Here is a 12,152-nt window from a genome sequence, read left to right on the forward strand (position 1 = left end):
GCATTCTGCCTCCATAGAAAAGCATGATGAAAGTCCATCAGCAGCAACAAGCCTCTACATGAAAAATGGTGCAGCGTTGTGTACGCTCCACAGATACAGCTGAGCTATAGGCGTCTCATCTATTAAGGTTATACTGCACTTCCTTCCCATCCCATAAAAGCTTTCACAGCTCAGTTGCTTAGCTTTCCAGCACTAAGAGCCTTCATTCAAGTCCCTCTTCTGTCACATCTATTAGAGGAGGAAAACATGACATTTGTCCACCCAGAGACAAATTTGCTCTAACAGAGCGACCAGTGTCACACAGGAGTTTTTTTTTTTTTTTTTTTTTTTTGGTTTTTGGTGTTTGTCTATTTGTGTATGAAAAAGGATTGAGTCTTCGAATGGATTGGGTCATTCTGTACTCCACATTTTAAACTCTATTAACACATTTTTAAAGCTTCAACACTTGAAAAAAGATTTCAGCATTGCAAAATGTATGGGGAGCAATCAAAATCTACCCTTTTCTATTTAGTGAAGTCTCAACTAGCTATTGTTACCAAGGCAACAGGGAAGACAATGAGCAAATTGAATAAAGTCATGTCATGAAAAGTCAGAACAGGCACATTAATTTCCTGAGAGACATCTTCACTGAGAAACATGTCTAAAGGTTTGAGCAGACATTTGCTGACCCGTTCAAATTGCAGGCTTTGTGCTTTATTGTAAATAAGATTTGACGAGAATAACCTTTTGTTTGATGGGAATGTTTTCCTTGCATGAAATGTTTCCATTCACTCATAATTTCTGAAAGAGACATACCAAATTAAAATATTGCCACTGATTAGTGCAGTAATAGCAAGTTGGAGGTGAAAGTGGAAGTTGATTGTACAAGCATTATGTCATTATTGAAATAGTAAAGCACAGAAATTATTATAGTCATACTTTCAACCATTATCATCTCAAAGGTGGACGGTAAGTACCACTTCATGATTACATTTTAATTAGAAGAGTGTCTTTAAAAGTTTCTTTCTGAATATATAGTGATAACAATAATAACACTTTAAACATTTTCTTTAGAGGACCTGCTTTTCTTTATTCCTCTGCAGAAGGTGAAAATCCAGTGAGGAACAAGAAAGAAAGAAAATGTTAGATTTGTTTTTCTGCTTTCTCTGGACTTTTCTCAAGAAGTTTTTCCTTTTTCAATACTAATGTGAGCAGCTTGACCCACGGAACGACAAATGTGTATTATTACATGTATGGTGAGTGAAAACATTAATACACAAGCAATATGCTTGAGTGTTTTCCCTAATTGCTAACTCTATCAAGGTCTAATTTTCTTTTGCTGATGTTGCTTGCTCAGTTTAGGACAATTGATCATTCTGCAGTACAACTCCCAGAACAGGGCAGAGAGAAAGCCATTGGGATCTTCAGTAAAATGTCTCATGGGATTTTCAGGTGGAACCTTCATGAAACTTAATAGGAGGAACAAAGTGTACAAAGTCAGTTGTATTTAAATTGTTTAAATTTAATTAACTCATTCAAGCTTCAGGTTACATGTGTTGTTAAATTAATCTTTAGAGAATTTATATATGAACAGAAGTACAGTAAATAATAAATAATAAAATAAAGTTAGCTTTTTATGTACAGTGGCTCTAAAAGTATTTGGAAACTTAAACCACAATTAAAAATGCATGAAGTGTTTTGCATTATATAATAAAACACCCTGTGGCTTTTATTTAGTAAAATACAAACAATTCACAAACATTAGCATCATTTGTTTGTTTCTGTATTTTGTATCTAATGTAATGGAATTCAAAAAATAAAAATGTAATTTATCATGTAATGTGCTACTGTATATACATGTATGTCAACTGTTGTTTAGATGTAAATAAAACATCATTAAATTTAATATCATGATATAAACGATCACGATCATATCTCTTCAGAAGGATTGCATTAAACTGCTTGATTCATATGGGTTCATTTTATAAGGCCTTTATGACCTTTTTGTTTCTTTTAAGTTTTGGTTACCTAGACTTTCAATAAATGGACAAAAACCTTTTTAGGTTTCATTAAAAGTCTTATTTGTGTTTCAAAGACTTACCAAAGTCTTATGAGTTTGGAACAACACAAGGATGAATGAATAAAAGATGACAGAAGCTGTTAAAGTGTTCAAAAGTGTCTGGATTCTATGTTGGGCCACTGTTTATCATCAATAATTAATATCAAATGAGATATTACACATTATAGAGTGAAGTACTTCTTTGATAAAATAATCAGTTATTGAGGTCTCATGCTATAGTTCACAAAGAACAATTTCAGATTAACTTCAGAGCCAACAATGGTGCATTGTTTCTTTGTGTACATGATTTTCTGATAAGAAATCCAATTAGGTTCAGGCAGAAGCAATCTCATTTCCCTTCCCTGCAATTACTTGATACATGTTTATAAATTATAAGCCTTTGTGATTGAAATATGTTTAAGTCATAGATATGCAAATAACTCATTATAGCAGTCGAGAGCGAGGAAGTCCTCTATCAGCTCTGATCAAAAGAAGCATCACGTTGACACTTGCCCTCTAAAACCTGTATTCTTCTCATCAGAGTATGTTTGGAGAAATTGTGGGGTGCCGTACTGTCAGGCTTCTGATATGGTTGACAGTGACACTAAGTCTTCAGGCATTTCAGGAACAGTGCCACTCTCCAATATACTTTAACACCAGTTATTTCGTGGGTAGGGATTTACTGCCTTTAGCCATTGTCCAATTTCTCTCATGTGACTTTTGTGACTTTCTGAACACTTTAATTTAATTACAGTACAGCATCTTACAAAAATACAAATGCAATTGGCATAAAAAAAAAACAAATTCTAAAATGAATAGCCCCCCTCATATAACAAACAACCAAACAACACACACACACACACACCTGTGAACACATTCTGTATTGATGTGCCAAACTGCTATGTTGCCTGGCAACTGCCTAAAAGCCTAATGTTAGTATAATGAACTTCTTAGAAGAAGAATTGTTTGTTTGATAATTATCCATAATAAATGTAACTCTTTGCCATCTGTTTTTGCTTGTCAGCAGTGCTTAATTTTTGCATATTTTTTTCCTAAATTTAGACAAGACAACATTTTCGCTGAAGAAATAATTATTATAGATATAGAACTCATATTTCAGATATACAGTATCAGTTTAAAGTAAAAAAAAAAATAAAAAAAACATCTTAATGACCATTTTCAGTCACTTTGGAAAGTCATATAGCAAATAACTCAGCTAACCATGATCTGTTTTGACAATGTGTCAGATTGCAATAGTGTTTTGAACATAGATGGCGATTGCTGGAAGCGTTAAAAATTAAAGATAGACTGCTAGTAAACGTACAGAGTATATGTAACATAACACAACATCCAACCCAGTTCCCTGAGACATGGGGCCTTTGATTTGAAAATGGAGGTGAATAAATGTTTTATTCAGAAAATTGTTTGTCTAACATGAAGTCTTTGGACATTCACTTATTCAGTAGGTAAGGAGCAACCTGAATGGAATCTGTTTATCTGAAATGCATCTTTTCAGGCTTTATACATCAGTACGCAGTGAGCTCTCCAGAAAGCTTCTTCTGTAGCCTCCATTAGCTTTTCATCTTTTAAGATATGGCTCCTTCTCAGAGGAAGCATACACATGAAAAGTAAAATCAAATTTTGATGGGTTTTAGTTTGTTTACTTGTTTAAAGGAATAGTTCATCAAAAAAAAAATAAAAAAAAAAATAACATTCATTAAATGAACATTAACATTCAATCATTATTTTCTGTTGTTTGTGTTAACACAGTAGGACTTAATGTCTTCTGTGGAACAAACAAACAAATAAAAACTAATAATAATTAAACAGAAAAAGCACCATAAAAGTGGTGCATTCGAATCGTTATTACCAAACTTCTCAAACAATCTTCATCTCTAGTGAACTAATTCAAAACCTGCTGTAAGTACTAAATACACCTACAGCTTTCTGTTTCTGTAGCATAAAGTTTAGCTGTGGTTAGAATCTAACTAGAAGAAGTTTAATCTTTCTAAACACCTTCTCTCTCTAGGACAACTGATGCCTTCTGTTATGAAGAGGCATTTCAGTCTTAATTATTAGATTTTGTCTCTCTTCTGCTTCTATCCAGGGCTACGCTGACAGACCTACCCTGAGGTTGGATTTCTGCTTTGCGCTCCCTAATAGATCAGATTTCTCCTCAGCCTGATGGGATCGGTAGATTGATTGCTTTAGTCTGACACCACACTGTGGTGTGGGAGCGAGATAGTGGGTGTTCCCATGGAAACATGCCCAGATGTGTCTAAAACCAGGAAAGAGAAGTCCAATTTACAAAAGGACAAAACCACTGTCAGGACCGTGCACATACAACAATACACCCGCCTTAGAAAAATAAACAAAGGTCTGGAGGTCTGGAAGTGAATGAAATAAAAAGGTTAAATAACTTCTGATAAAAAAAGAATTGCTTGTCACATAAAGTATTTAGAATCAATTGTACAGTAGGCTTTCTGCAGTAGGATCAACTTAGGCTTCTTGGGCGAGAATCACTATAGCCTATAAACAGAGCATGAACGTTCCCCACCCTCCATTACTCTTATTATGTCAGCAGGGATATTTTACATCCAAAACCTCTGTCAAATGCATCCTCTCATCTCTCGCAAGGCATCGGCAGGTCTGGCTAATGGATGCAGATCTGATACTAATGAGCTTTGACACATTTTCAAATCCTGTCCTATATGCTCTGCTCCACTTCTCTGGGATTCACGTGAATAAAAGCAACAGTGAAGACAGAAAAGAAGAATATAAAATAAATATAAAAATCATTTTTAATTAAATTATTTACAAGTTAATTTGAAGTAAAATGTGGAAATAGTTTTTCTGCGTGACTGTCCTGTTTGTGAGCTATAAAACACAGAAATATGTTCAAATGAACAAAAAAATAAAAATAATATTTAAATATATCATCTGCTCAGGCTCAATTTTCAAAAATCACTTGTCATGAATTTACATATCACTGTGCTAAAATTGTAAAATAAAATAAAATAAATCTGTACAGATTTGGCAATCCTTACGTAACTACTGAATATAGAACTCACAAAATAATATTTTCTAGGCCAATCGCTAGGGATCTATGAATAATTTTTGCTTAAATGTTTGTTTACGAAATGGTCATTTGTTCTTTATTGCATAAGAAATTGCCCACTTGTCCATTGTCAACTATAATTCTGTTACACATATTAAATGGAAATATAATTAATTATATTTATACTAATATTAACAAAAAGTATTTACGAGCAGCTCCAAAGTTAAGTTTGAAATTAAGCATAAATAATGCTTCATCATTTACTTCACAAAACAATTGATATACAGTTACACTAAAGCATGAACAATATAAAGTGTGACCAAAAGAAATGTCTCCTCTGAGGACAACAGGAAAAGTAGCGTGTAAAAAAAATGCATTGCATTATAGACAAACTAATCTAATAAACTAATAAGTAAACTAAAGCTATACAATCTCTCGAAACCGTGGCACTGAGGAATCTGAATGAAGCACTTCATAATAACTATACGCATGTTGGTAAACACCACATATGACAAGTGTCAGAAATGAAGTGCATTTAAATAATCAAGATCATTTCAACAGCATGCGTCTGTTCTTCGATCCAGAAATCTGTAAAGACTTCTAGAAGTGTGTTTAGAAGGTAAAACCAACATAAAAGGCAAATCAAATGAGCTTTTTAACATTAAAAACAGTAGATCCCACAGATTAAGATATGATTTCCCTAAAGATAGAGATATATGTGTCTGCGGCCTTGGAAACTGAATTAAATTGAGGACACAAAGCTGTTTGGATTAGTATGCATGATATCCTATTATCATAGCTGAGAGGACTGTTGAGATTCACTCACTCCTCAATAAACAAGAGAGATATAATTCCTTTCCTTGACCACAAGCCATCCTTAAGCTATCAACATGAAGGACAAAAGACCACTATGCATATGTATTTTTAGGCTATCCTGGTAAGATTTGAAATGCAGTAAACAAATCCTTGTAGAAAAGCTTTAGAGGGATGTTTAGCAGTGAGATAAATCCCTTGTGCACATAAGAAAATGTTCAGAATACAAATTAGGATGTCTACTAATGAGAGATTTATTAGAATACTTCAGCAGACTGTATTAGCCTTTATTTTGTCCCGATTATTTAACTTTGGACACAGATGGAAAGCCCACACCCCATATTATAGGAAGGTACTGTTTCTCACAACAAAGTTATTTAATCTTTTTTTTTTTTTTTTTTGGTGAATCTTACAGTGTGGATTTACTGTATGTTGAACTGTGAGACCTGTGAGACTTTTGCAAAACAGCTCACAGCTGCCTGTAAATGTTTAGATGACAGACTGAAAGGCGTAGAGTTTGTAACATTTACTGCTTTTTAAATTAACCTTTAAGTGGAACAATGACATTTCAATCCTTGTGGGCCTGCATCTGATTATCATTGATCAAAGATTTTGATGTCGAGCTGTTCACTAAATAAAAGCTGTATTGTTTCTGGAGTGTATTAGATTTCCATATCAAAATACAAGAGACTCTGCAGAAATAGGGGCAGGTATTGTTATAAGTAGTGTTCATTAACATAGGATTATTATTAGAGATAATCAAATTCTAATTATGATAGCTTTTGTATTATTATTTGAAGAGACAAGAAAATATGGAAGCCTGTTTCCACCAGGATTTTCTATATAATACAATGATAAAAGGTAATTTTGAAGAAAATAACAATAAACATCTTTTTTTTCTTCTTTGACTTATAAATGAATACCAATGTGTAGCTCTTTAATGTGTTGTGACAGATCACTGTATTGCCTCAGTCATGCTCCTCAAGCTCCCTGCGTGTTCAGTATTCAAGATATGCAATTACTTTAGAGAAATGTTTTGGTTGGAATACTGTACTTCTTGCTGCCTCAAAGTCTTCTCATTCAGACTTCATAATAGCTTACACAAAAATCTCACTATTACAGCTTTTTAAAAAGAGGTCCAATGGTCATCACTAATAATAGAAGGCTAAGGTTTAAATAGCAAAACTGTACAGACAACACAGTAAAGTCTTATACTGGCCAAAGGTTCAGCTATTAAAGCTATATGATTAACTATAGCTTTGCAATAATTATATGTAGAGACGTGATTAAACATGTCAATGCAAGATGCATTACTGATTTAAAGAAAAAGCGAGTAAACACAGAGACTAGCAGTGCTTTACACGCCACACAGGTTATGGCACAGTATGAAGGTTATTCTGTCCTGAAACTGCTTCTCGTGGGACATGGCTCACTCACAAAATGAAGACTCGGTGCATCAGAGACACTTTCACAAGGCCATTCGTGCTAAAAGGACCTATCGATGTGACAGATGGTGTGTTGCTGACGGAGCAGAAAAGATGTTCTTCGCTGTTAAGATGTGTCACTGATAGGGTGAGCGGACAATGGGTCACCTCTTCTCACTGAGGTTTTGGATAACAATGCAAAAGTTAAAAAAGGACAGACTGACTCCACCATCCAAATTCTGTTACTGTGTATACTGTTTTGTAATGTTATGATAAGAAATAACACCTCTAGATAGACCTGAGCAATGCAGATACACTTTGAATCACAATGAGCATTAACTATTTCAAAAAGATAGCTAGTAGGTATTCATAAAATGTTCATAATTGTAAAAAAAAAAAATATATAACAAAACAATCTTTCCAGATTGAAAGTTCAATATTAATGTAGAATCTTCGTTCTCTGTCAAATTTGTCAAATAAATAAATACATTTTATAGAATTACACCAAACTGAATGGCAATGATAAAAACTGCATAGATAAGCAGATTCTATTTCTATAAATGATATTCAGTGTGCATCAGTTTAGTACCTTGAAATATATAGGTGTACAGCTACTCCTCTAAGTGCTGCATGGTACAACAGACACAGAAAACTGGATTCTGCATTTTCATAGCATGACCAGAGCTGTGGGAGCATTTCTAGTCCTGTTCCAGAGAAGGGGAAAAATGAAAAGGCAGGGAGGCAAGGATAGCAGGATAGCGAGAGGAAAAGAAAGAGAAAAAGATGACAAGGGAGCGACTCATCCTGATCATTAAATGAAGAAGATCCTGAGAGAATTATGCAGATCTTCTAAGAAGGGAAGATTAGTCACTATGTCTCACATAACCTAAATGGAACTCCTTGAGTTCGCCAGCGAACCTGAGAATGAGGTCAGCAGTCTTGCCACAGCTTCTCCAAATCTTTATTTGCTCTGAGCAAAGACAATCATTACAGTCACAGAGGTCATGAGCATTTGTGTCTATCCTTCTCCTCTATAGGATAAAAACACTCAATTCCCCAAGGTCTCATTCTCATCATCTTTAAAACACATCTTGGTTCAAAAGTTTAATGTGATACTAAAAGCTCCGTTTATTCATGAGATCATTTAAATTTTCTCAGCAAGGCCTACTATCTTAGGTCTACACACAGATACAGTATTAGATAAGATGAAGATAAAATATTTAAACATTTCGAGTGCAATATTTCTCACTGTGTACAGTCAAAGCTATCAAAGCTGAAATAACACCCATCAGAGAAAATGCCTGTGTTTTCTGTGTGTCCCACAGAGCTGAGTGCTGTTAGAGTACAGCAATCACTGATCTAATATCTATTATCCTTTAAAAGATAAATGTATCCACAGCTCAGGATCTCTGACATAGTACTTAATTTCAATCAGCTCCATATCTATCTCTGTTGATGGGCACACAGATGATGGCTCGGGGTGTTTGGAGCACTCTCAACATGAAAGCTGTTCCAAAAATTCCTTCTTATCTCCTTATACATTTTTTGACATTTCTCCTTATACAGCGGAGAAGCAATTTCTCTCCGAGAAAAATACATCCAACATGGTAGACATAAGGACTAAATGAAAACAGTGTGTGATTAAACATGGATTTTATATATATATATATATATATATATATATATATATATATATATATATATATATATATATATATATATATATATATATATATATATATATATTTGAAATGTTTTATATATGTGAAATGCTGCACATATCATGCACATATATGTGAGAACATATGACCCCGCAAAAATTTAAATAAGAACATTAACCTGGGTGTGGGAATGTACATTGAGAAAAGTCAGCTTATGAACACCTTCATGTGTTAAAAGTTAATGACCAAGCATAATTGATAAATGTTATCATTGATTTTGATTATCAAAAATATAAATAAACAATAAGCAAATGAATCCTTCCTAGTAACAAATATTATTCTAAATAACAGAAATAGAACACTTTCCTAACTATAGTACTAACTATAATAATAGTTGTATATAATAGTACAACAGTACTAAAATTTGGGACACACTTATTCTAATTACAAATACTATTTAGAAGAATGAAGGGGGAGAAGTCAAATAACCACTATTTATTACAACCAATGCATGCAGAAAAGCATCTCTGAATGCAAAATACATTGAACCTAGAAGCAGATAGGCTACAGCAGCAGCAGACCACACCGGGTGCCACTCCTGTCAGTTAACAACAGGAAATTGAAACTACAATTCACACAGGCTCACCAAAATTGGACAACAGAAGATTGGAAAAAGGTTGCATGGTCTGATGAGTCTCATTTGATGCCTCAAAATTCAGATGGTAGGGTCATAATTTGGCATAAACAACATGAACAGTGAACAACATTCAAATACGTATGTATATGCAAAATAGGACCCTGATTAAATATTTAGTTAAATAGAAACTTGGTTTGATGTTTATAAATTTGGTGCTCCTTGTATCTGTTGCCTCTATTTAAGTCCAAGTTTAGAAAGTATGTATTCTCAGCTATAGCTACTGTTGTTCTTGCCCTTTTAACATACAACATATAGTATGTGTACACATTTTTGCACATCATAAGAACATAAGTTTATGAACTATGAAATGAGGAGCAAACCTTGAAAACAAGATTAAGAGAACCCAGCCAGTATATATACAAAATAAAATATATAAATAAATAAATAAATAAAAGTATCTGTTTGACAGCAGAAAGCTTTCGGCAACCCCTGGCTGCCCCTGTGTAGCTGAAGGGAAGGCTAATGAGAGCGTCACAGTGACTACACTGCTTTCACTGCCACTGCCACTGACATGACTGGTGCACCTGTGTCTGTGTAGCTGGCTTTTTCTAAAGCCTCAAAAAACACCCTTTCACAACAACAGGAAAACATTCAACATTCCGTTGCTGTAGCTATGGATACAAGAAGAGCCTCAACATTAGCCACAGGGATTTGCAGAAAGCTATTTCAATACTATCAATCAACAACTTGTGAAGTCGCAGCTTGTTACAGGTGGCAAAGTTTAATATAGATTCCTGGACATAAAATATTTTTTATAATAAAATAATATTTAATTATTTTTATAAAATTATATACACACACATGCATATAAAAGCAAAAATAAAATGACACATTATATAAAGTAATAAAGTGAGTTTATTCTCTCTTAGCCTCTCCACCTTTTTGAAATGCAATCCTGGTTTGTTTTGCAATTATTTGGTTTGGAATGAGCTGGAAACATACGCTGTTTTGGGGATGAATTTCAAAGGTCATCCCTGGAAACACACAGAGGTTTCTGACTGACAGTGCCAATACTGATCTCATCTTGTGTCTTATTACTTTGTGCTTCTACAGACCAAGGTTCGATTATTCAGAAACCTTCCACTGAGTCTCCCCTAAGCTCTAAACCCAACTTCTTAATTACAGTCGACATAACCCATTAAATCCCATTCTAATTAATATGGGACTCAGCATGCAGTTGTATTGGGGGTATAAGGGCAATGACAATTAGACACAGACTACAATCAGGGAGAGAGCAAACTCGGTCAGAGAGCTGAAAGGACAATTACAGTACTTTCTTGGTAGAACAAAAGAGTAACAGTTTAATTCACATTGTAAAACTGCCGTGTCAGGAGAAGCCTCCTACACAGCTTACTGGGTATTTTTTCCTGTTCCACATCCTTTTCAACATCAAAATAAAGGAGATTACAGATTAGACAAATGCCATATTCATATGCAAATTTCATACAGCATGTTTATGAATGCTTCTATATACTTCCACAGAGCATCGTTCAATTTCCAGCACAAGGTTGGAGCAAAACTCTGCAGGACTGTGGCTCTCCAGGACTGATGTTGGCTACCCTTGGCCTTATTGATGCCAGAGGTCAAAGGAGAATCAAGGAGGAGAACTCAATAACCACTCATTGCAGCCAAGGTATGCTGAAAAGCATCTCTGAACACAGAAGACATTGAATCTTGAAGCAGATGGGCTACAGCAGCAGTAGACCACACTGAGATAGTGTAATGTGTTAAAGGGATATTCCATCCCAAAATGAAAAATTTGTCATTAATAATTTACCTCCATGCCATTGCAAACCCATAAAAGCTATGTTCGTCTTATGCTCTTCTGTGTCAGCCGCGCCATAAGGTTTTCTACGTGTATTTATGCTTGATTTGATAGAAAATACTGCATCCTTGTAGCACGGCTGACACAGAAGAGCATAAGCTGCCTGCGTTCAGTTCATATTCTCCAAAATGACACTATGGTGATGGTGAGACACACAGGATACAAATTGTTGAATAAAGTAATTATTTTTGTTTTATTCGCGTACAAAAAGTATTTTTCGTCGCTTCATAACATTACCAGAGGTGTAGTGGTAAAAAAAAGAGGTGGGTAAACTATAAATTCTTGGTGACCACATCGTGGTCATGGTAAGGTGGGCCACTGCCTATCGGTGTAAGTGCATCCTGATGACATCGTTATAGGCTATCATTTGATATTACTAACAAGGGTATCACTGGTTGTTCCCTCATATAGGTCACACAATCACTATTCAATTCTTACATTAATCTAATGTCTGTAAAATTAAGTTAAAATGGAGAAAAGACTGCTTAGCACACCACATCCTGTCAAGTATCTGGTCACATTATAATAAATTACATTAAAATAAATGATTTAGTATGCATTCAATGTTTAGGGACCCAGTCTGAATGCTACAGCAAAAGAAAAACAACAAATATTGAGAATATATTTATTTAATGT

Source organism: Carassius auratus, chromosome 31, assembly GCF_003368295.1.
Source record: "Carassius auratus strain Wakin chromosome 31, ASM336829v1, whole genome shotgun sequence".
Lineage (NCBI taxonomy): Eukaryota > Metazoa > Chordata > Actinopteri > Cypriniformes > Cyprinidae > Carassius > Carassius auratus.